The sequence below is a fragment of the Peromyscus leucopus genome, chromosome 9 (assembly GCF_004664715.2).
Source record: "Peromyscus leucopus breed LL Stock chromosome 9, UCI_PerLeu_2.1, whole genome shotgun sequence".
Lineage (NCBI taxonomy): Eukaryota > Metazoa > Chordata > Mammalia > Rodentia > Cricetidae > Peromyscus > Peromyscus leucopus.
In genome coordinates, this window is record NC_051070.1 from 20,875,108 (window position 1) to 20,900,297 (window position 25,190).

General features: G+C 39.3%; 1 long non-coding RNA gene across 2 annotated transcripts in view; it reads right to left on the reverse strand.

Moving 5' to 3' along the window:
• Window positions 1-25,190, reverse strand: part of LOC114690203 — a 65,910-nt gene that overhangs the window by 27,202 nt on the left and 13,518 nt on the right. The window contains exon 2 of one of the 2 annotated variants that reach the window (XR_005092133.1): window positions 20,541-20,748. This is a non-coding gene — a long non-coding RNA (uncharacterized LOC114690203). Of the gene's footprint in view, window positions 1-20,540; window positions 21,476-25,190 lie in introns of those variants that run through there. The other variant, XR_005092132.1, reaches the window with a different exon arrangement.

Below are 25,190 nucleotides of genomic sequence, written 5' to 3' on the forward strand. Positions count from 1 at the left end.
AACTGTGCACTGTCATTAAATAAATTCACATGTTGCTCACAAATAAACACTCTTTAGACAATTGGGTTCAATTACCCTACAATTGAAACAATACTAAGTTAGAAAAAGCAGCATTTAAACTGTCAGTGCTGGGCACCCCCCTGTCTCCCATTTTATTTCTTTACATGAAAACATTCATTTTCTACCCCTAACAGGGTTATTTGGGACTTGAGAACTAAATTATGTCCACCAAAATTCTATAGTAGCACAATTTGTCTGAAATGATAGAGGATAGGCAAAAAAAAAAAAAAAAAAAAGTTTATGTTGCTGTGGGATGGTCTGTATGTCAGATTGCTCTGATTGGTCAATAAATAAAACACTGATTGGCCAGTGGCCAGGCAGGCACTATAGGCAGGACTAACAGAGAGGAGAATGGAGAGAACAGGAAGGCGGAGAAAGACACTGCCAGCCGCCGCCATGATAAGCAGCATGTGAAGATGCTGGTAAGCCACAAGCCACGTGGCAAAGTATAGATTTATAGAAATGGATTAATTTAAGATGTAAGAACTAGATAGCTAGAAGCCTGAGCCATTAGGCCAAACAGTTTAAATAATATAAGCGTCTGTTTGTTTATTTTATAAGTGGGCTGTCAGACTGCCTGGGTTTGGCGGGACCCAGAGAGAAAACTCTCCAGCTACAGTATGTCACATGATTAGCAGACACTTATGTAAACAAAGGAATAACCTAAAGGTAGAATCTCCTTTTTATTATTTTTCCTGTGCCTAAAAATTCTAAGGAGCTCAAATCCATTATCAGGTTTCTGAGATGTTATCTCACACATAATGGGTGATTCATTTTATATGTATGCTTTATCTTTCCATATTGGGGATCTCAGCCTCTTGGAGATATCTGTGCATATCTACAGCACTTCAACAATGGTGTGACAAATTAAGCTAACAAAATTACCAGCTCTAATGAGTTCCCAGCAAGGTGAGTGTTTTTATTGCCATTGATAGGGAAATGAAGGGATTTGTGTGAATATTCTCTGCTTTTCTAACAAGATCAGAGCTCAACTCTGTTGGTTAGAACTTCCCTTTGGAATAATTAGGACCCTAAGGAATTTAGCATATTTTGCTTACCTAACATGTTAAATATAGATCATGCTCTTTCTATTGGAATACATTCTGTTAAGGGAACAATAAACATTTATATATATATTGTGGTAGTCAAAATACATCTATAAACCTGGATGAGGCAGCTCTTGGAAACACACTAAAGTTCATTGCAGTAAATTTGGTTACTCCTAAAGGTCAGATTCATCAGAAGGCTCATAGATTCACTCCTGAATTCCTTGGCAGCCTGGGAATGGCATGGAGGAATCCTACCAAAGGCTTTGCTCTCTCAGCTTATAAAGGGCCAAAATGGAGCCTTTCTATCACCCAGGCACACATCCAGGGCTTTGGACTGGCCCACCCCAACATCTATCCCATTTGTGACCTGCTAGAGTTCATGAAGGGACAGGTCCTATGGAACCATAGCCACAGGATCTCCATGACTTGGGGCAACAGCAGGACATCCAAAAGGAGTTTCAATGAGGGTCCAGTGTTGATTTGATGGTGAACCAGAAACCAGAAGCCTTGAACCAGACCAACAACTCATTACACAATGAACATTCAAAAGTAAAGCTGCTTGGACAGAAGAGTCTATTGCATGACACACTGCAGCTCCCAATGCCATTAAGACGAGTGAAGAGGTAATGGAAAGGTGGAAAAAGCAGAGGAGTGAGGTGGTTTTTTGTTGTTGTTGTTGTTGTTGTTGTCGTTTTGTTATTTTGTTGTTGTTGTTGTTTGGGGTTTTTTAATTAATATTTTTACTTTTTTGTTTGTTTGTTTTTTTAAATTTTGTTTTGGAAGAGTACACTATAGGGGTAAAGGGAGAATAAGGGAGGATTGGGAGGTGAGTGGAATTGGGGTGCATGATGTGAAATTCCCAAAGAATCAATAAAACATTGTTAAAAAAAATGGAGCCTTTGTTGTATTTACTATTTCCACATCTTCTAAACAGTATTGTTCCTCCAGGTTAGCAATATGATGTGAGGAACCTCTTTGCGACAAGATTGTTGTTCATCACTTGGTTATTTTTTTACAAGCAGTGTGTGTGTGTGTGTGTGCGCGTGTGCGCACGCGCGCGCGCGCACACACACACATATGAAGCAAAGAAAACAACTTGCTGAAGTCAGTTATTTCCTCTACCAAGTGGGGTGCAAGGGATTAAACCCAGGCCATCAGACTTGGTGGCAAGCATCCCCACCCACTGAGCCATGCCACCAGCAGACCATCACTTGATCTTTAAGTAAATCCTGTTGCTAACAATTACCTGGAGTATCCCACTCTGCTCTGGATTTCTTAAGAGAGCAGCTTGACTGTATGGTGAGCTGAACTCTGCCCCACTCCCACCCTACCATTCATATAGCTGAAATCTAAATTCCCAGGGTCTCAAAATGTGTCTTATATGGAGATAAAGTCATTAGAGAGACAATTAACTTAAAATTCAGCAGAATGGCTTCTGATCCAATATGACTAGTAAGAGGAGAATGAGATGCAGGCACAAACTGACCACCACATCACCACGCAAGGGAAAATGTCACCTCCAGGTCTCGGAAGCAAACAACTCTAGCAGCCCCTGGATCTCAAGTGTTAGCCACTGGAATTGTGAGAAAACAGGGTTGTATGACTATAATACAGCATAGTTCCTTGGGCCGAAGTTATTTATACACTATCTTAATGCCTCGGGCTGACCTATGAGTTCCTTAGGATCAAACTCTATATCCTAAATATGTCTGTCTTCAACAATACATTCCTTTATCTGCTTAATTAATACAAGCTGAATAAATAAATTTATTAATGAAAAATACAGATATAGCACAAAATGTATCTGTAAGAAAAACTTTGAAAATGTGCTTTTGAAAAACTAATTTTAAAGCACATTTTAAGGAAAAGTCTTAAAAGTATCATGATGTTCCACTGAGAATAATACCCAATATGACATTATAATCTTGAGAGTGCTTTAATATATACTTGCATTATTCTTATTGCTCCCATAATAAATTACCACAAACACATTGGCTATAACCAACACAAACTGTTATCTTACAGCTCAGGAAGTTAGAAATAAGCAAACTAATTTGTCTATAGATTTCCTTTCTCCTGGAAGCTTCAGAGAAGAATGTTTGCTTCCTTTTTTTTAGTTTCTGGAAGTTTCCCACCTTTCTCAGTGCCGTAGTCACTTTTCTATTGCTATGAAGAGATACCATGTCGAAGGCAACTTATAAAAGAGAGAGAGCATTTAATTGGGGGTTGGCTTACAGTTTCAGAGGATTAGAGTCCATGACTATCATGACGGGGAGCATGGCAGCAGCTGGGAGCTTATATCTGATCTACAAGCAGGAAGTAGAGAGCAAGAGACTGGGAATGGTGTGGAATCTGAAACCTCAGAGCCCACCCCTAGTGACACATCTCCCCCAACAAAGTGACACCTCCTAATCCTTCCCAAACACTTGCAGCGGCTGGGGCCTAAGCATTCAAATCTATGAGCCTATAGGAGCCATTCTCATTCAAACCACCTCACATAGTTTCTGACCTTCCTGTCTAGTTTCAGGCAGCATCTATTTGAACTGTGGTCCTGTGACTAATCCTCTTTTTCTGACAGTTCCTCATGCCTACCACTTACAAAGACCATTGTGATAACATTGGGCCCCAAGTTTCTATCTTAATCATATCAACAAAGTCTTCCTAAACATAATGTATGCACACATCTATGTAGTGACCCTAAGATAATGTAATCACACATTTATGTAGTGAACCTAAGATAATGTAATCATACATTTATGTAGTGACACTAAGATAATGTAATCACACATTTATGTAGTGACCCTAAGATAATGTATTCACACATCTATATATCGATCTTAATATCTTTGAAGGACCATTCATCAACCTCCTTCACAAAAACATAGGCAGGCTGTGGATTAATCATGCTGAAATGGAGGCAAGTGACTAGACCAAGGAAGCTGGAGATGGTGTACAGAGAAGGTAGTGGTGAGGGACCCTGCTGCTAGGCTGGTGCAGTACAGGCATCTGAGCAGTTTATAAGGCAACAGAGAGTCTTGTAACATGTAAGAGAATGGGCAGGTGGGAAAGTATTAACTCCATTCAGATGCTGCATTCTGCCAATCCTTCCAGGCCCATGCCCCAAGAAGTACTTAAGGCTTACAGAGGTGCTACAATCAAGCATATTTTGATGTCTCTTCATCACTTAACAAAGATGGTGAGAGATGGCACACTAAACTCCAGAAATTTGTGTATAATGACTGAAACGCATCAAGAAGGGTAGGGTATAAAGTGTAAAAATTTATTCAGAGTGTGATCAATTAGGTACTCTTGGTAGGAATTTTATACATGTATAAAATCAATACTTTACAATAAGTAAAAACTGAAGAAATTTCAGTTTTTTATTTTTGATTTTGTTTTGCTTTGGTTTGGTTTGGTTTTAGTTTTTTGAAACAGGGTTTCTCTGTGTAGCCTTGGCTATCCTGGAACTCGCTTTGCAGACCAGGCTGGCCTCAAACTCACAGAGACCTACCTGCCTCTGCCTCTTGGGTGTTGGGATTAAAGGTATGCACCACCACAATCCAGCTTGAAATTTCTATTTTAAAATTGAATAAATTTAGTATTTGGTTTGTTTTTTGCTAGAGTTTCCCAGGTATATTGTGAATTTATGCTTGTTAGATCCAGACTTACAGCCACATGAAGTCAATGTGTTCTGCGAACCCCTTGGGTCTTCTACTCATGTCTACTTACAGGTTAGAGAGCTTTAGAAGTAGTAAGTGTAAAGCTAAGCCATATTTTTATGACTCAGGAAATGTTAAGATTGCAAAAAAAAAGAAAAAGAAAAAAATGGAAAGCTTCACACACCCACTGACTCACACCCACACACTCACACATACAATCTTTTGTCATGCCATAAAAACATTCAAAACATACTAAGACATCTAAATAAATTTGAAGCACTTAAAATATGCTACGTATACTAAATGTCTCCAGAACTGTTTTTAAACAGCTTCTGGGATCTGTGTATCCGAGTGAACAGACACATTCACTACCCTGCATCACAGGGTAGAGGGAGAAATTATTCTGTTTTATCCTCTACAAGCTATGCAACCACAGGAGTCACCTAACTTCCCGGAACTTTGGTTTCTTCCCCTGGAGGAAAAAAAAATATTAAGTTAAGAGATTGTATAAATTGCTTTCCACTCAGTCAATAACTGTTTAAATTTATAATCTCAATATTCACACAGTAAACCCCTATTATGGAAAATTTGAAACAAACTTTATCATTCACATTCAAAACAAAATGCTAGGAAGAAGTCAGTGTGAGAATTCATACACTGTCCCCCTTGAAGCCTTAAGACGAAGCAGTAGAAGAAAGAAGTGATCTGAAAAGAAAACAAAAGAACCTACTGTCCTTAAAGTCTCTCTTCCTGCCTGCTCCTGACTGGGTAATGCTCCTGTGGCAGCTTCTCTGAAAATCTGGCTGTTATTTCCGAGAAGTTGGTGAAGTATGAGTAAAGAGAAGAATAGCAGCTGCCTGGCCTCCTTCACAGAGGAATTCAAGCACTGTATGCAGGCTTGATCTTAGATCTACAATGAAAAGAACACACAAGCAAGCTTTTTCATGTCTACCAAAGGCAAACAAAGAATTTTTTGAAAGCATTCGGAATATAGATGCTGCAGAGGATTGTGGGCCAACGGGAAGCAGAGAGACAACTTTTTTTTTTTTTTTTTTTGGAAAGTCCTTTTCTATCAGCCTTTCTTGTCAATACATGTTTAACCTAGAAATTTCCCTTACTTGGTTTGAGACCTACCCAGCCTGCTTACCTTCAGTGATTACCCCACCTCCCACCAGCTACATATGAAGAAAAATAAGGTATTTTTGCAGAGAACAGATGAGTGTATATGTCTGTAGGCAGTTTTGTCTTCCCAGAATTACCAGCTTGTCCTAGCAGAAGGGTTTAGGAAATGGGGTGATGGAACCACTCTGTTCAGACAAAGCAAAACATCATCATTTCTCCTTCTGCATGCATGGATGATAACCAAAAGATGTGCTAGTGCTGCTGATTATGGTCAGAAAAAGTGACTCTAATTGCCTTGGACCAGCTGAGAATAAGTCCCATTAGATTTCATATATGGTTAATGGGGACTGAAGCAAAAGGAGACCTCTTATTTTTCTGAAAGGAAAAAAATTATCTAAATCAAACCAAATTTGCTCAGGGGTGCAACAAAGAGTCTTTTAAAACCAAAACATCATCTAAGTCATTGACCTTTGACTACCAGGAAGACAATGGTTTTAGAGACAAAACAAAGTTTAAAAGATTTACTAATTATTTTTATCATAGATAAAATCTGAGCTGCTTAGAACACCAATGAGGATTTTTTTTCCTTTTTCTTTCAAAATCAAATACAGAAAGTGAAGAATCTCAGTAATTTTCTGTAAAGCATGGTAGAAAGAATGCAGTATTTCAGTAAAAACCACACTCTCCAGTGAAGTTTAAATAGAAAATGCTTTCCTTCTGCAGCTGGTTATTCTGCATCTCATCACTAAACCCTGGAGACAAGCGTGGCATATTTCCATTTACTAATGGATAGCTGTCCTTTAGACCTGGTGTACCTGTTACAAGAGTGTCTAGAAAAGGTAAAACCAAAAATCATAGAGAATCAATCCTGAGTTCTGCTCCTTGGCAACTACTTAAGAAGCAGAGAGACAGGCAGACACCACATTGCCCAAACTTTTCAAGTTCTGCAATATCATAAAGCATTAGATGTGGGGGTTATGTTGCTTTGTAACACCGAGTGTGAAGCTGCAAGAGCACATGAGTGGGGTTCAGGATGAAGCTCTCCACATTGAAGCCTGCCACTGCGTAAGGCTGTTGTAGGCATACCCATGGACATCAAACATTCATATGCATCCCTATTCCTCCTTTAGGCTTCCTTTGGGAATATTAAATATTCACATTGGTTGAAATGGTTCTTCTATGTGTGGTTTTTGAAAAATAATTGAATAGCTTTAAGCTCAAGCTTTGGGGCAGGAAACGTCTGTCTAGACTGCATCTATCTAATGGCAAATCAGTAAGCTCTGAAATCAACTGTACGTGATGCTGATCACTCTAGGAATGTTAAAGAACATGGCCACTGGAAATCTACACAAAAGGAGCAAGAAAGACATATGACATCACCCTTCAAATAACCAGTTAAGCACTGGGGCCTGGTGGTAGTGTTTCTTTATAATGGATTAAGAAGTCTCTGTCATTTAATTCCAGTCTTCTCTCTCTCTCTCTCTCTCTCTCTCTCTCTCTCTCTCTCTCTCTCTCTCTCTCTCTCTCTCTGTGTGTGTGTGTGCTTGCACGTGCATGCGTGATATGGTAACAAGTAAACCAATACCAGAACAGGTAATAGATTGAACTGGATGTAGTTTCTTCCTTCCCAAACTGCTCTGTAAGATGCATAAGCAACTAACTGAATAATTCAGTGAAAACCAGTTATTCATATCAGCAAGAAACAACTAGCTGCATTTCCATCAGCTCCGGCTAAAAACAAAACAAACTGCTGTTTCAATTATGTCCAAAATGACATGAGTCTGAAGTTGCAATTTCAAAATTCCAACTCCAGATAAGCCACGTGGTCACAGAATCTACCAATTATTTTCTGCTAAAAGACAGAATTATATTTTCTTCCAAGTGACAATAGACAGAAATCACTCAGTCTCAAAATAAGACAGCTCTGGGATGTAACCAGATTATCTTAATTGTATAAGCCAAATGCTTTTATATTGTATTACAGAAGCAAGCAGCAGGCCTTCAGGTTTGTGTGTGCACACAGCAATATGCAGTCCTCCAGAAACGTCGAGAGGGCATGTAAACACTTTAAAAGTAGGAAGTTGTCCATTTTTAAAAAACTAGATAATAAAATGAGGGTGAATTTTGATTGTATCTTCTCTACCACACCAGTTCATCTCTCAAATATATTTATACTTTTTCAGTTGATTTTCACAAAAAAAAGACCTTTATTTTTAGCCTTCTATATCACAGATCCATACAATAAAAAGGCTTCAGGGTCATAGTATTCTTATGAGCTTTAAAAATTCAAATAGCCAAAGATATTTCCTATTAAATATGTGTAAGCTTTTGTTGACACTTTATTTTCTGTCTTAGAGACATTATAAAAAGCAATTTTTACAGAATTCCTCTTTCCAAATACAATTTGCCTCTACTTTGGTAAATATTGGTTTTCCTGGTTATGTTGCTGGAAGGAAAGATTCAATCTGCCGGGGGAAGATCACAGTACTTAAGCAGATGTTTAAACATCTGTTTCTTAGTAAACAAATAAAAAGAGTGGTCCCTCATGAAATGAGTATCTACGGTGTGACATTGCTTATCCTGTGTTGAGCAGTTGGTTATACAAATTAGAGGGTAAAGCCTGGGGCTTGGAAGGAGTCCAGAGATGAAGCAATGACGTTCCCAATGACTGCTTTTGGGCAATGACGACACTGGGTTTAGAGCCGACTTCAAGTGTGTTCAGATTCAAGTTTGTAGAAGTCATAGGGAAAACAGAAACCAAAGATTTTTCAGAAGGACCTTGCAGACTGCAGGCAACAGTGATGCTTCAAGCGAGTGAAGGAAGGCTCTGGCTTCTGTAGAAACAGCCAGAGAGCTGCTTGCCAGTCCCCAAGAGAAGGCTGATGTAATGGTGCCATCGTCTTTAGGTCACCAAGTTGCAGCCCAAGAGGCTGTTAGCAGAGATGGTACTGCTTTTACCAGGTCCCATGTGGAAACACGTAAGTGGGGAATCAGGACTGAACCTGCTGCCTGCACAGATAGACAGCGTGAGCAGAGGTACTCTGTGAGTGCTCACATGAAATTCTACCCTAGGAAAGTCTCAGTGTGGAGCATGTGATGGGATAATGACCCCTCTTCTTGCCCAGCTCAAGGACCAACCTGCAGAAGAGCTCTGGACTCGAATTCCAGGCTCCAAGCCCAAACTAGTCATCAGCTCCAAGCTCAATTGGTCATCAGGCTTCTTTCTGAGTTCTGCCTCCCAGCCTCCCACCCATGTCTCCTTCCATCCTTCTGTCTCTACAGTGGGTTTACTTTCCAAGGCCTTTCTCAAGCACTTAAAATCTCCTAAATTGCCTCCCTTCATGTTTCCAGCCCACAGGTCAGAATAATCTTTTCAAGGTCACATTTGTTTTTCAAATACAGAAGTAATGCATGTCTGTAAGAGAGATGTTAAATAGAAAAAGGCAAAGAGTTCAAACTATATCCCCTCGGCTTTTTAGTGTTGATTGCTGAAGAAACTCCCTTCAGGTCCTGAGGTCAGCTCCATCTACAGCCATCATCGACAGATAGTTTTCTAGTCTTCTCTTTACTCTGTGCTTACAGAACACATGTTGTTGTCATTGTCTCCTCATATGAAAATAGAATCAGGCTATGAATATGGCTTTACAAGCTGCTTTTTATTTCATCTGCTTCAAATTTCTACATGTGAATCTGCTTCCTATCTGCTCCAGAAATTATCCGTCATGAATATTCTGTAACCAACTCTACTATTTTCCTGTGGAGAGTTCTCCGCCATTTTTCCTGTCGACAACATAATGTTTCTGTAACAAGAACACATCATGATAAATGAGATTATGTTAAAGAAATTCTGATTTACCTACTTTACAGTGGCAAAACTCAAAAGCACCCACAAAATAATTTTGGCTAATTCTTTTAAATGACTGAAAAACATATAGCATACATTCATGTACAAAAATAGTAGGAAAGTACTCCTCCTTCTTAAAGATCATCTCATAATGGGGTTGATAGAAATAAGCTTTTTGTAAAAGCACACAACCTTCTGTAAGCCAAGAGGAAACTACGGCTACCACATTTTTCAGAGCATGTCATGATGTAACTCCAATTAGGAAACAATTTATTTTGTCCAAAGAGACAAAGTAAATGGCTTGCAATAGCAATCATTTTGCAACTGTCAGAGCTCTAATTCAATAGAAATATTTTTTCACAGATGGGTAGCTCCCAAGGGTCCTAATCTCTGAAACCTTCCTTTAGAAAATCTGCATTTAAAAAAAAAATATGTGTGGCAACCCAGAAAAATATTTTTATATTAAGTCATATTCTAACACCCAAGTATAGGAACAAAGCTTTAAAAATAAAGATTATTCAACAACCCAGAGAGAGTGAGCATAGGGGTATAACACTGGGAAGCATAGTTGTTAATAAACCTAGCACTTCTTCTACCAAATGTTCTCTGCTGCTGAAACCACAAAAATTCTAGAAAGAGAATATATAGAGAGAGGGTGTGAAAGAGACACCCTCAAGACTACAGCCATAGCCCAAAACTCAGGTCTTCTGAGCCCCTCCACCCTGCACCATCTGTATGCAGTGCAAACAACTTTGTGGGAGAAATGAATGGAAATGTATAAGAATCACTGAATTATTAATGTCCTTCACACTGGGAAGCTAAATGATGAAATGTTTCCCGAATTAGCTTGACATGAAGATGTGGATTTTGCCATCCACTAGGCTGTCATCATAGCTGCTGAAGTTCTTTCAAGCAGAGGTCATACATAACTGAATAGAGTGTAGAAGGGGTCTGGCATGCAGTTCATAATGAAGCTTGTGTCAGCAGAAATCAGTGGGCATGACCACCCTCATAAGTAGCCACACACACAGATCAAGTGTTCCCAAAGGAGTACCAGCATCTGTCTGCACACCTGAGTATCTGCTCCTTCAAACTGACAAAGGCAATTAAGCCGGGCATACTTTGTGTCTGGAGCATACAATTATTCTTTGTCTTAGCCAGGAGCCAAGGCGATGTCACTGTTATTAAAACTGCCTTCTTGCCCTTTAACGGTTGTACAAGTTCCTATGTTCTATGCTCACATCTACATATGCTTATCACACTCTCTCCACAGAACCATGCTTTCCTCATTGTCTTACATAACCCATGTTCTTTGCTGCATTTCTTACAGCATGTAGTACAGTGTCTTATACTATGTGTCCAGCAAACATAATATAAACAGTATGTACTCAGTAATCATAGTAGGAAAACTATATTAAGCATCAAATATTATCTAGAATAATATCACACAAGTAGTTAAGACAAAATATTTTTATAAACATTCAGTACTCATTTGAAGATGGCATACTTATTGTAAAGTAAACCTAAGACTTGTTCATTAGAAATTTTAAAATCACTGCACAGAACAAAAAAAAGCTGGAAGAGTTTGCATAAGCTGAGAATTGGTCTTCTCACATTCCTCTGGATAATTATAGTTCTTACATTACATACAAAACGACTGTCAAGAAAAAAGGGGGTAGGGCAGAACAGTATGCACAAAATATTGAAACTTGTATAAAATGTGATATATTTATTTGCATTTATTATATACAGAGCTTATCTCTGAAAGAATAAGTAAAAAAATCAATAAGCAGTTATTAAACTATATGTGTCCTTATGCATGTTTCTAATATGTCCTTCAGAGCTAAGCAGGAAATAACATATGAAACATGCCCCTGGGATGGGGGGCAAAACCCACATCAGGTGATCTGGTTATGAGTTACTCAGATGGTCTTCCTTAAAATAAGAGTCACATCAGACTCATGGTTCTGAACTGTCCATTTGTTCATACTGGGTTCAAAAAAGAAGTTGATAATATTTAGGCAGAGTATAAGGGCCTTGAAATTTCACTTGCTTATATGTGTATTTTAGTTGTTAAGTCATTGGTAAGTAAGCTATAATCCATATAACCACAGAAGTTAGGTAGAAAGTAAGGGACCAGAGTTTCAAAGACAGCTCGCCCTAGAAAGAGGAAACAGACTAGATAGTTATGGATGGATGAGGGTGAGGTAGGGAACTGAAATAGAAGGATCAGAGGAGAGGGGGAGAGAAAAGGAGGTGAGAAAAGGAATACAGGAGAGACAGCTAAAACTAAAGGTCATGTGAAGGGTAGTATGGATACCTAACATGTCTATATATATATATATATATATATATATATATATATATATATATATATATATATATATAAATGAAATCGCCAAATAACAGTAGAGACAGAGCCTGAACTGGACATTCTCTTGTCACCAAATGAAGCTTATAGTACTAGGTTACATCTAATTGAGTTGTTGGCCAAAGAGGTCCCATGGGAACCTCCAAACAACCCAGGCTATTGTCAAAGCTATTGGTGACTCTCCACAAACTGACCGTAAAGCCCCAGTGCTGAAGATGTCACCTACACAACTCATTGAACATGGAGAAGTCAAGCTGGTGCCTACCTAGAGCCTTCACCCCTACTGATTAGTGTTCATGGTACTAGAAGGTACTCTGCCCTCTGCCAAAGGAGAAAGGTAAACATGAACCCAGCTACAAGCCTTCAATCTACAATCCCACCAAGAAACACTGGTTCAATAGTGGCACAGGCTTATGGAAGTAATCAACTAATATCTGATTTGATTTAAGGCCCATTCCATGAAATAGAACCTATACCCATCGGTGTTTGGGTGGCCAAGAACCTGAAATTAGATAGGCCAAGGACCTGGTGGAAAATCAAATACTACTAATCTGCTAAAGGAAAGTAGCAATTAAAATAACTCCTAAAAACATTCTGCTACACTCATAAATCAGTGCCTTGCTCAGCCATCATCGGAAAAACTTCCTCCTGCAGCAGATGGGAACAAACACAGGGACCCACAGCCATCTGAATTCTCTGCATGCTCATTGACCCCCTACACTGACTTGTATTATTAATTATATTTCACATTCCTACAATTAGTTGAATTGCTAACTCTTCGAGGAGATGGTGGCTGTACCCAATCACTTTTTATCACATGTAATTATAGACAAATCAGAAATAAAAAGCACAAATAGCATATCATTTTAAACATTATTTATGTTTATAACTATTATAGAAATAACTAATAATTTTTGGTACATAATATTGCTTCATTAGACTTACTTTGTGCAGCCTATTTGCACATGTCATTTCTAAATGAAATGAGCCTCCAGGCTGCTTTCTGTTATATGAAACTAATGACCTCAGCCTATCACCCCAGCTGTAGGTACATCCGCCTAATGGAACTCATCACCAGGATGTCCAGAAACAAACACGGATCAATAAAATTAGCCAAGCGACTACTCTAATAATTTCAACTAGCTCTACTCTAATAATTTAAACTAGAAAGATAGCCCTGTAGTTTGTGACCAGCAGACTATGAGCTGGAACAACTGCAGTGTGCCACACTCTTCGAGCATGCCAGTGAAAAGTGGGACAGAGTCTGGAGAGCTCTGAACTTGGTGGCACTTACTGTCACAGCCTGCAAGAAGCTGGAGTGGTAGAATCACAAGTCCCAGACCAACCCAGGTTATGTGGTGAGATTCAGGCCAGACCAGGGTAAATAGCAAAACCCTGCTGCTGAATGTGTAAACCAAATGAAGTGGTGTTACTGAGTCACATTAAAGGGAAGTACTAGAGAGAAGCCTCACAAACTCTGGTTCCCTGGAGCCTCCTGAAACCCAGAAGTACCTCCAGCTCCAGACTTCATGACATCAGCTGCATAATGGCCTCCACTACTGGGGTTCCCAAGGGATTTTCCCCTTTAAGTTTTCTTCTGAGATCCATCAATCCATTACTGAGCTCTTTCCAGACATTTTCTATGCAGTATATGTATCCCAAAATATCTGTCCTGTTTAGAATCTTGCTTCTTTGAAATCAGTATGACATAATGTGATGTTAGGGATTAATGTGCTTCTTCAATGCAAACAAATTTGAGATATTTTATTTTATCAGATCTATTTAATGTATTATATAGTATGTCCAGTTCTAGTCTAATTATAAATTATTCCTTAGTTGCTACTTTAGGCATATATTGTCTTTCATATCTATTTTTTCATGATAAAAATACACTCTTGTAATATAATTGACTTAATGAGGTCACTGAAATTTTATCCTTTAAGTTTTATGCTGAAAATACTGATTAAAATAAGCAAGCTAGAGTTTGGAAGCAAAAATGTTACTGTAATTGTGTTCTATAAGCACAACCTAGGTTACTCAGAACATGGATACTTGAAGTGACAATCCAATAGTGGACCTCATAAGACCCATGGATCCCCTAAATTTATATGCAAAATTTTGTGTATGTATATATTTGCATCTTTTCTTATGCAATTCCAAATCCAAAGGGGTTAAATATGTCTAACATGGAGACTTAGTGAGTATGTGAACCCAAATCATAATATAAAATGCATATAATGTACTTAGCATTATACCTAACATGTGAAATTTGAAATAAAACTAGTTAACAATAATTGCATACACCAGATTTCTATTGCATTTGATATTAAAGTATACCTGTTGACATGATAATTTCTCAATGACCTAATATTAAACAGAAACTTGGAGATCTATGTCTAGACTCCTATTGTACAGATGTAGATTTTTTATTACTTATATAAAAAGAGAATACATTTTCTGCCTAATAAGGTAAGGATGGTGGCATAAGGAAAACAAATGGTGTGAATAACTCTCATTAGGAAATTAACCACTGTATTATTTTTTCTTTAGCAACTCACTAAAATCATGCTTAGCTTAATCTTTATTGGTTGGATTATGGCCATTTAACCTTTCTTGAGAGACAAGGAATTTTATCAAGAGAAAAATCAAGCCAGGCGGTGGTGGCACACGCCTTTAATCCTAGCACTCAGAAGGCAGAGCCAGGTGGATCTCTGTAAGTTCGAGGCCAGCCTGGTCTCCAAAGCAAGTTCCAGGAAAGGCGCAAAGCTACACAGAGAAACCCTGTCTCGAAAAAACAAAACAAAACAAAGAGAGAGAGAGAGAGAGAGAGAGAGAGAGAGAGAGAGAAATCACCTATGAATGCTTACATTTTATATATTCTAAGCTAAAAAACAGTTTAAATGCTTATCAATGCATTAGGTACCACATTTTTTCAGACTTATTCATTTTTATGTGTGTGCATGAGTGTTCCACCTACATGTATGTGTGTGCACATGTGTATCTGGTCCCTATGAAGGCCAGAAGAGGATATCAGATAGCCTGGAACAGGAGTTTATAGATAGTTATGAGCTTTTATGTGGGTGCTGGAAAACTAAAATGGGTCCTCCGCAAGAGTAGAGTAAGGAGCAAATTGCTATGATCCGTGTTCAATATGAGCTGTTCTTAGGACTCATTGGAGTTACAGCAAGCAGGGGCACTGGGCCACTGTCTCCCAAAGCTAGCTGCTGGTGCTGACTGAGTTTGTGAGTTACAGGCAATCTGTTATGTCACTAAGCCCAGGGTCAGAAAAGCGGGGATCATCTTAAGCCCCAACTTGTTCACTGGATGAAGCTTTGTGTCCTCGACCAATGAGATGGGAGTTTGGGAGGTGCGAGTCCCAGCCTATAGAAGAGGACAGAAACTTCTCCAGTTTGGAGAGGTTTTAAAACCACCATCTCACACCAAATCAGCGTGTTGGCTATTATTTCTCTATGCTGGCATTCCTTTCTGGAGAGTTGTACATTAAAAGCTGCTTCATTTCTGCTGGTGTCTTGAACTTACTATCTAATTTCCAAGATCAGCAAGTGTTTTTAACCACTGAGCCATCTCTCCAGCTCCATGTACTGTATCATTAATGGTGAGATTGTAGTAACATTTCTTGAAATTGGCTTAGGGTGTGCATTTAAAATACAATTTGATTGTCTTCACCAGAAACATTCTTGAATGTCTTTGTTGCTGTGTGACCACAATCTGGTTCAGTACTGTTATTGCAGACATAAATAATCAATTTTCATATAAAGCAAAATTATTTCTTGAAACCCATAGGGTAATCTTATTTCCTATGTTAATACACTCTTAAGAAATGCTGTGGAAATGACTGAAATGTCTATTGATCATGAGGAAGAAGGACCACATAACAACTACATTCTCTTCTCAGTATATAAATACTAAGGCTGAGCTCAGCTCCTGCATCTGTAAAATAGAATTAATACCTGTTTCACTGATTTAAGAATAAAACAAGGTGCATACATGAAGTCATTTAGTTATCCCAGTATATGACGTATCATAAAAGCTTGATAAGTATGTATTGTGTCTGAATATAAATTAGCCACCCTTAGGGAATTTAGTACAGCTTATATACCAGACCGAAGTCTAAAATAATCTCCCAAGAATTTGTGACAGATTTTCCAGGAATAGTTCTATTTGTAAAATCCTCAAAAAAAAAAAAATATGGAGAGATAGCAAATTCTCAATATGGGGAGAGATAACAGATTTTACAGAAATAGTTCAGTTTGTAAAATTCTCAAAAAAAAAAATGGGAGAAATAGCAAAGTCCAACGAGCTACGTACTCATAGCCACACATAGTACTGAAGACATTAGACAAAAAGAGGCCCCTCAGACTGTTCTATTTGTCTTATTTCTAACAATCTAAATTTGGACAAAGTGGATCAGATTTATTTAGGTGAACCAGATGGCATTAAGAAATAAATAAGTTGTATGAATACCATGTAATCCTTAAGTAAGAAGAAAAGGAAGTTTTAAAGTGAGCTAGTAGAACATAAGAACCCTGCTACGGAAGGGACTTGGTTTAGAAGATCAATACGTGGGCAGGTGAGAGGATTGGCAGTGGATACTGAAGCTGGCCGGGGCTAGACTGCAAATGGAGTAAATCCTAAGATCCATCGCAATGCTTTTTTGTTTTTACTGGGGGGGGGGGGGGTGAGTACACGTGCGTGCCTGTGCACGTGCCCATGTGTATGTACGGGTCAGAGGACAACTTCCAGGCATCCCGTCCCCACCTTCCACCTTGGTGAAGCAGTCCCCCTGTCTCTGCAGGGCAATACGCTCTCGTCTTGCTGCCCACGAGCTTCTAAGTGATGCTCTTCGCTCTCCTCTCACCCCTCCATAGGAGTCCTGCGATTACACATGATTCCACCACACTGGACTTTTCATGTAAACTTCAGGGATCGAACTCAGTCTTCCAGGCTCACACAGCAAACGTTTCTACCCGTCTAGCCCTTCCGTGACCCCACCACAATTCTTGGTAACCAAAAACAAACAAAATCTAACACTTTAGTTTAATCTGCAGTAGAATGAAGAGGGGGCTCAATTTTATTTATTTACTTATTTATTTATTTACATTTTTACCTGCTGAGCCATTCTCTGATCCTATCACAATTCCTGATTTTTTTCTTAAAGAACAAAGATAAAAAGAAAACTAACATTTTAGTATAATCTACAACAAAATGGAAGCCTTCATTTTTAAAAATTTACTTTCAACATGGTGATTTTCCAAAATGTGGTTTTAACTAACATTATTAGTTAAAAAAAAAACAAAAAACGTTTATTAGTTGTCAAATCGTCAGCATATCCTTAAACATTTCTATGGTGATATCTTATTTGTACTGAAATGTGATTTTATTTGTATGTTAATAAATAAAGTTGCCTGGGGATCAGACCTAATAGCAAGCCATAGCAGAGCTGGGCGTTCGTGGCACATGCCTTTAATCCCAGCACTTGGTAGGCAGAGCTAGGTAGATCTCTGTGTGGTCAAGGATACAGTCAGCATTGGATACACACGCCTTTAATCTCAATACCATAGAAGACCTGGAGGACTGTACATACAGACAGTGACAAGGAGGTTATGTGGTTGGTTTTACAACCAATGAGAAGGCAGAACAGAAAGTCTATATAATGACAAACAGACAGGAAGTAGGTCTCTTTTCGGAGAGGTCTCTTGGCTCAAGAGGCTAGCTGCAGCAGGCAGGTAAGGCTCTTAGCTTTGATCTCTTGGCTTTCTTCTTTTCATTAGTTCTGTGTTTCTTATTTAATAAGACGGTTGGTTACATCTACATGTCTTTCAGAAACTTCAAATGACCTCAATTCCCTTTTGGATCTCTCTTATTTCTTTCTTATGGTGCAGTTATTGTCAAAAGGGGAGATGTGATAAAGATGATAAAACAAATAGCATAAAACGGGAAGACGGAGGCTTGAGGTCAGTGGTTAAGAATGTTTGCTGCTCATCCAGAGGACCAGAATTAGGTTGCCGGCACATAGTCCAGTGACTGACTGGCAAGTGCCTTTACATCAAGCTCCAGATAAACTGACACCCTCTTCCAGTCCCTACAGGAATATACATATACAAGTTTAAACATGAAAACAATTAGAAAGATTGTGAAACAAAAATAAGCCTGCTTTCAAGAATGATAGTTGCTAGAACGGTAAGTAGTTATAAGCAAGACACAGTGAAACCACCAACCTAGACCACTCTGTGGGTAGAAAAACAGTCCAGTGAGGAGCAAGCTGCAGGGATGCTTCAAGAGAGTAGAGAGTCGCAGCTCTGTGGGACAGCAAGAGGATTTGCAGGGTAGAGTTTCTGAGCTCACACAGGCTGCTCTGGTTAATTTGGAACTAGACGCCCTTGTCCAAGGTGACCTTTGGAAGAGAAGAAGGGCAGGAGTGGCCTTCCTGACAAACAGAAACCCAGTGTGATGGCTGCTCTTCCTTGTCAACTTGACTACATAAATTACTATATTTTAGGAATTGCAAAAACCTAAGTGAGGGATTTTTAATCTTAATTAAATCATTAGAAGTAGGAAGACCCACTTTTACTATGGATCTTTTGAGATGGGAAGATAAACCTTTAATCTGGGCTATACCTTCTGCATGGGTGCCTAGATAAAGGACATGGAAGAAAGAAGCTTGCTCTCTTTGCCTGCTTGCTCTCATTCACTTTCACTTGAAGGAATTTCATTCCTTCACTGGCATTAGAGCCTATTTCTTTGGGATATACTGAAGACCAGCTGAGACATCCAGCCTCGTGGACTGAACCACTACTGGATCCTTGGACCTTCTGTGGTAGACAGGCATTATTGAACTAGCTGGATTACAGCCTGTAAGTCATTCTAATAAATCCCCTTTACATATGTGTGTGTGTGTGTGTGTTCATTCTGTAAGTTCTATTCCTCTAGAGAACCCTGACTAATACACCCACCCAATGAGATTTCTGAGGAATGCTGAGCTTAGGTTTCTGTTTATCTGGAAAGAATCTGGCCTGGGTTGGCCCAGGTCATCATCTTAGGACATTGTCAGCAGCCCTGACATTTTGGGGTCCATTTGTGACCTAACAGTAATGTCCACTTTGTGACCTAACAGCAATGTCCGATTTGTGACCTAACAGTAATGTCTACTTTGTGACCTAACAGTAAAGTAGTAAACGTCTCATACCTGAAGATTCATACATTTGTCTTTATTGTTACTTTGAAATGGTGCTTTATCCATTTGAGGGACATTTATGTTCTCAAAGAATATGAAAGGTCATTATATAGGTGACCCCAGCACCTGAAGTTTGTGGACTCCTTACCAGCTTGAGGATTTGTGACACAGACACACACACATTCATGCACACACACAGCAACACAGTCACACACATGCACACACCTTGATTAGGACAGGCTATAAGAGAATAATCACTGGGAATTATTGGCTGATCACATGCCTGGAGCATTGCCATCAAGATTTATGTCAATTTAAATCTCACCTACTCACGAAGAAACAGGTACAGCATGTGCAAGCCCCTTGTTCCCCCTAGGAGACTCTGGCATTAAAATTCCTTAGGTTAACATTTGTCAAGTCAGTAGTCATGTTTCAACTGTCAAAAATAAATGAGTAAAGCATAGCAATAAATGACCATTCATTATACAACAACAAAAGCTGAAAAGTAGACAAAACTTGTTCTAAATTTTATTCCTCTGCATGCTTTAGAGTTTATAGTCTTTCAAGAGCTTTAGAATTAGCATGCAAAATCACAGAAAAGTTTTCATCACTTGAAAACTAATCAGGGTGCTGTGGAGATGGCACAGTGTGCAAAGTGCTTGTCCCACCGTCATGAAGGCCCCAGTTCTGATCTTAAGCACTAAGAAAAACTTCAGGTATTGGGGTGCATGCCTGTCATCTCAGCTACAAAGTAGAGAAATGAGGATCCCTGGAGATCTCTAGCCAGTCAGTCTAGAGCGAATGAGCGAGTTTCAGGTTCAACGGAAAATCCTACTTTAACCAATAAAGTGGAGAGCAATTGAAGAATACACCCAGTGTTGCCCTCTGGCCTTCATAAGTATCTGCATACACTCTCTCTCACACACACACATAAGCACATATACACACAAATATCTAAGAGTAGGAGAAAAAGAATTGTGTAAAACAGTGATACAATGTTTCTAAAGATCTGTTGATGAGTAACTAATTGTACATTTTTGTATCTCTGTAAACTATATTCAAAACACAGTATTTTAATCTATCTAATCAGACTATGTTGCCTGTATTTCACAATATAACACCCATGTAAGAAACAGGACGAAGGCACATCGATAGTAACAATCCATATTTCTGCTTTGTTTATACTCCCTTCACCCCCAAATTACAATTTGCAGATTCTCCAGGTTCTCTCAGAGTTTACCAGTTCTCCTTGGGAGTCTGCAGAATCAAATCTATTTTGCTCTTACTCCCCGCAAAGCAGCAGACACAGAGGCTTTGCAGGAAACAGCCTTCAGGATGCTGAATTCCCACAATGTTAAAGGTGAAGAGCTTTGGAGAAGCTTCAATGTGCTGAAGTCATGCTGTGCCGTCCAAAAAAAGAGACCGTTTCTTCCTTCTTTGCTTTGTGCCTAGAGACCAAAATAGAGATTCTTAGTGTCCCCATATCTTCAAGAGATGAGAAGATCTGTGGATACTTTATCCTCCACTGTGAGATCTGGGACAGAAGTGAAGGGCTAACAGGGTGCTAGGAATAAAATCAATGCTCCCTTTCCTGTTTGGAGCATCTGTTAGGGTAAGCTCTGTGCCCTGACTCCCTTCCTAAGTCTGAGTGGCTTCCCAAGAGGCCTCATTTAGTCATGCAAATTGACCACTGACAGCCCAGCCCACAGCCAGCCAGCCATATTTGAATGTGGGCGGGAGATACAGCTTTGATTCCAACAGGGTCCACAACTATGATAAAAACAATCCTCCCCACCCCCCAAAAAAGCTTACTATGAAAGCCAGTTGGCAGTTATCTTTAATTACAATTACATACTTAGGGGAATATCAGACTCAAAATGGCCTGTTGAATAAAGAGTAGAAACGGGTATTTTACACAATAGTCCAAAGAATGATTTTGATGTGAAGATGAATAGTACAGAATACAGATTCCAAAAGTGAATACCTGCATATATGAATGTCTGACACTTTTTTTTTTTACATTTTTAAATTTTTCCTAAAATATATTTTGATCATATCCTTTCCCTTCCCTCAAGGCTTCCCAGACAGATCTTCCTCATATCCCTACTCACCTAACTTCTTGTTCTCCACCCCCAACAAAACAAGGAAAGACAACACCAAACATTTTTAAAAAGCCAGGGGCGGGGGGGGGGGTGGCAACACAAAAAATCATTAAGTCTGTTTTGTGTTGGCCAACTACTGAACGTGAGGCCTGTCCTGGAGTGTGGGAGATATACCTAGTGTCACTCCATTGAAGAAAACTGATTTTCCCTCTTCCAGTAGTTATCTATTGCAAATAGTTTCTTGGTTAGTGGGTGGGACTCTGTTTTCACTTCCCCTCCTCAGTGGGGATTTTTGTCCGGCTTGAATTTGTGTAGGTCTTGTACATATTGTCAGAGTCTCTGTGAGTTCATCAGCCCTGCTATTTGGAAAATTAGCTTTATGCTTGAAGTGGAGTATGGTGGTATTTTATTTGTACTGAAATGTGATTTTCATTGTATGTTAATAAATAAAGTTGCCCAGGGGTCAGAGCTATTAGAGCCATAGCAAGAGCGTGGTGGTGACGGCGGCGGCGGCGGCGGTGGCGCACACCTTTAATCCCAGCACTTGGTAGAAGAGCTAGGTAGATCGCTGTGTGTTCAGGGATACAGCCAGCATTGGAGACATACGCCTTTAAGACCTGGAGGGCGTTACTTACAGACAGTGATGAGGCAGTCATGTGTTTGGGATAACAACCAATGAGAAGGCAGAACAGAAAGACTATTTAAAGACAGACACACAAGAAGTAGCTCTCTTTCAGGGAAGCTAGGAGCACTGCAGGAGGTAAGATTTTAGCTCTGAGCTCTGACCTCTCGGCTTTCTCTTTTACATTGGTTCTGTGTTTCTTATTTTAATAAGACGGTTGGTTACATCTACAGTGGAGCTTTATATTAAATAAAGGTAAGGTTTTTGCATAGGATTCACTAACTCCCCAAATATCTCATTATGTATATCAAAACATTTAAAAAATAATGTTAAATCCAAAAACATTTGGTCCTAAGCATTCAAGATAAACTCTATCTTACACAGAGATTCTAGTACAGGAGTCCACTCTGAAATCTTATCAGAAAAGTACAGAACACAATGTAAAACAGCAGGCTGTACTAACAGTGCCAACTTCTAAAGGCATTAACCAGATGTGAAGTACCTAGCATTCTAAACCTTTGGTGTGTCCAAACGTCCATTGACTTAAGGATAGGATATAACACTTTAATCTTACTAATATGGGTTATTCTCTCTTCCTATGTCAGGCTTTCTATGTATACTGAACATTAAAAAGTCTTTAAGGGCTGGGGATGTAGCTCATTTGGTAGAATGTTTGCTAACATGCATGAAACCCTTAGCATGTAGCCCCAGCATGCCATAAAACCAGTGGTGGTGCATGCCTATCAGTGAAGGCAGATCAAGGTCATTCTCAGGTACCTAGAAAGTTCAAATTGAGCCTCAAATACATTTTATCCTATTTAAAAAAAAATTGTACATTTTCTACAATGAGAAACTCATAGTTTAGTATTACCTTCATGTCGACACAGTGCTATCATGTCAGGGATATGACTCAGCAAGCATTGATTATTATGTTTATAATGTGATTGTTTCATGAATGATGTTTGGCTGGAACCTCCACCTTGTCCCTGCATGATCTGGAAAGCCCCATTTCCGTCTCTCTCTCCAAACACCACCCACTCAGAGAATCTTCAAACAAAGGAAAAGTATAGACGAATTGCTAAGTGGTCTTATTAATAAAAACCTGGAGCCAGATATTGGGGTAAAAAGCCAAGAGATCAGAAAAACAGAAAGAAGACAGCCATGTTCTTACCACTTGGAGACCCTCCACCAGAGAGATCTACTTCCTGTATACCCACACCTATATGCCTTTCTGTTCTGCCATCTCATTTCCTCTCTCTGCTCACTACATCACTTCCTTTTTCTGCCCAGCTCTGTCATTTTCTGTCTGCCTGTACAGACCTCCAGACCTTTATGGTTAGTGCTGGGATTAAAAGTATGTACCACCATATCTGGCTCTGTACCCAATGTGGTCTTGAACTCACAGAGATCCAGTCAGATCTCTGCCTCCCAAGTGATAAGATTAAAGGTGTGTGCCACCACTATGTGGCCTCTATGTCTAGTCTAGTGGCTGGCTCTGTCCACTGATCCCCAGATAAGTTGTATTGGGATGCACAATAAATCACCACAGAGAGGCGCCAAAAAGCCCAGTTCCACCTTTTTGGTAGATACTGCAGCTCCCTCCCCTGAAGTTGACAGTCACCCAAGTCCCCACCTAAAGTGGTCAGCTTTTGACCATACTCAGATACAAAACCAGCTTGTGGCAGACATGTCACCACTCCCCACCTACAACTTATAAAGTATCCCCACTTTCGTTTGTGGGCGAGGCTTCTCCAGCCTCCCCTGGGACTGCAGAACAAGCTATGAGTTGCTTTGCTCAAATAAACCTGTTGTTATACTTTTTCAATTCAGCTTGATCTGGCTTACTGTGTCAATGGAGAAACCTATCATGGGGCAGGGGCACGATTACCTTAGTGACAAAACCCAGGGTTCATATGTCATTTGGGTATAAATAATATTAAAGTTGTTTTATTCTGTTCTGCTTCATTAAAAAATATCTAAAGGAGTTTGGTATGGTTAAAAATCTGTAACAAAAAGCTAACTTAAAACTTGTAACTCTAGGAGACACCAACCTTCCGTCCAGGGAGCAACATGTAAAGGCAACAGGTAAAGCCATGGAATACATGGCAACTTATAGATTAATAAAAATGGGTTAATTTAAGATATAAGAACTAGATAGCAAGAAACCTGAGCCATTAGGCCAAACAGTTTATATAATATAAGCATCTGTATGTTTATTTGGGTTTGAGTGGCTGCAGGTCTGAGCAAGACAGGAGAAAACTCCAACTACAAATAGTGCCCAACAGCTTGAGTTTCCACCTAAAACCCAAGAATACTTAATAAGCAATTCTAAATGGAGCCAAAATCAGAATCTTACTTCATGTCTCATGCAGGTGGTTAGATGCCACAACATGCGGGCTTGAGCTACTCTATGGTGGGTTCGCAATGTGCAGGCTTGACCTGCATGCAGCATGGCAGATTCCAAGCCATGCAGTACACTGTAGGGTGGATATAACATTTGCTAGTTAAAAAAAAAATGTTTCTGGACTATACACTGCTTTGATGGAAGCATAGACCCACTGCTTCCCAGAGTCAGTGCGAGCATGGTTCCCAGAGCTGGCTGTAAACACAGTTCTGCCATGTTGGGAAGCTGAGGTGGGCAAAGAATGCTGCAGTTTAAAGATTCACAATGAGACAGATTCATATGGGATAAAACTCTTAAACAGTTTACAATATGTATAAAAATGTACAATAGGCTTGAAAGAGAGAAAAAAGTAATATATGCAGTTATATAAAGAAATACATAGTTTTTAAAAAATAAAGTCTTTAAAGAGAAAGTAAAAGTAATATAAAACATAAGCCATGTAAAGATGGATATCACACAGAGAATCTGGATTGTGTTGTCCTTGGGATTCTTAATTGCAGAAAGTCATTTGATTGTATAGACTGCTGAGTTAGACCAATATGCATATTTTAAAGGTATCTTGACTTCAAAATTTGGATCTAAGGATATGTTGCTTTGGAAAGGGGGCTCTGCTCTTGTTTTCACAGAAAGCAAGAGGCTATGGATTTGTTCCAGATTAAGATACATCAGGTTTGACCAGCAAAGACCCCCTGAAAGGTCTCCAAAGACATCATGGCCCAGATGATCCAACATCCAGACCAGTTTCAAGGCAACTGGCTCAGA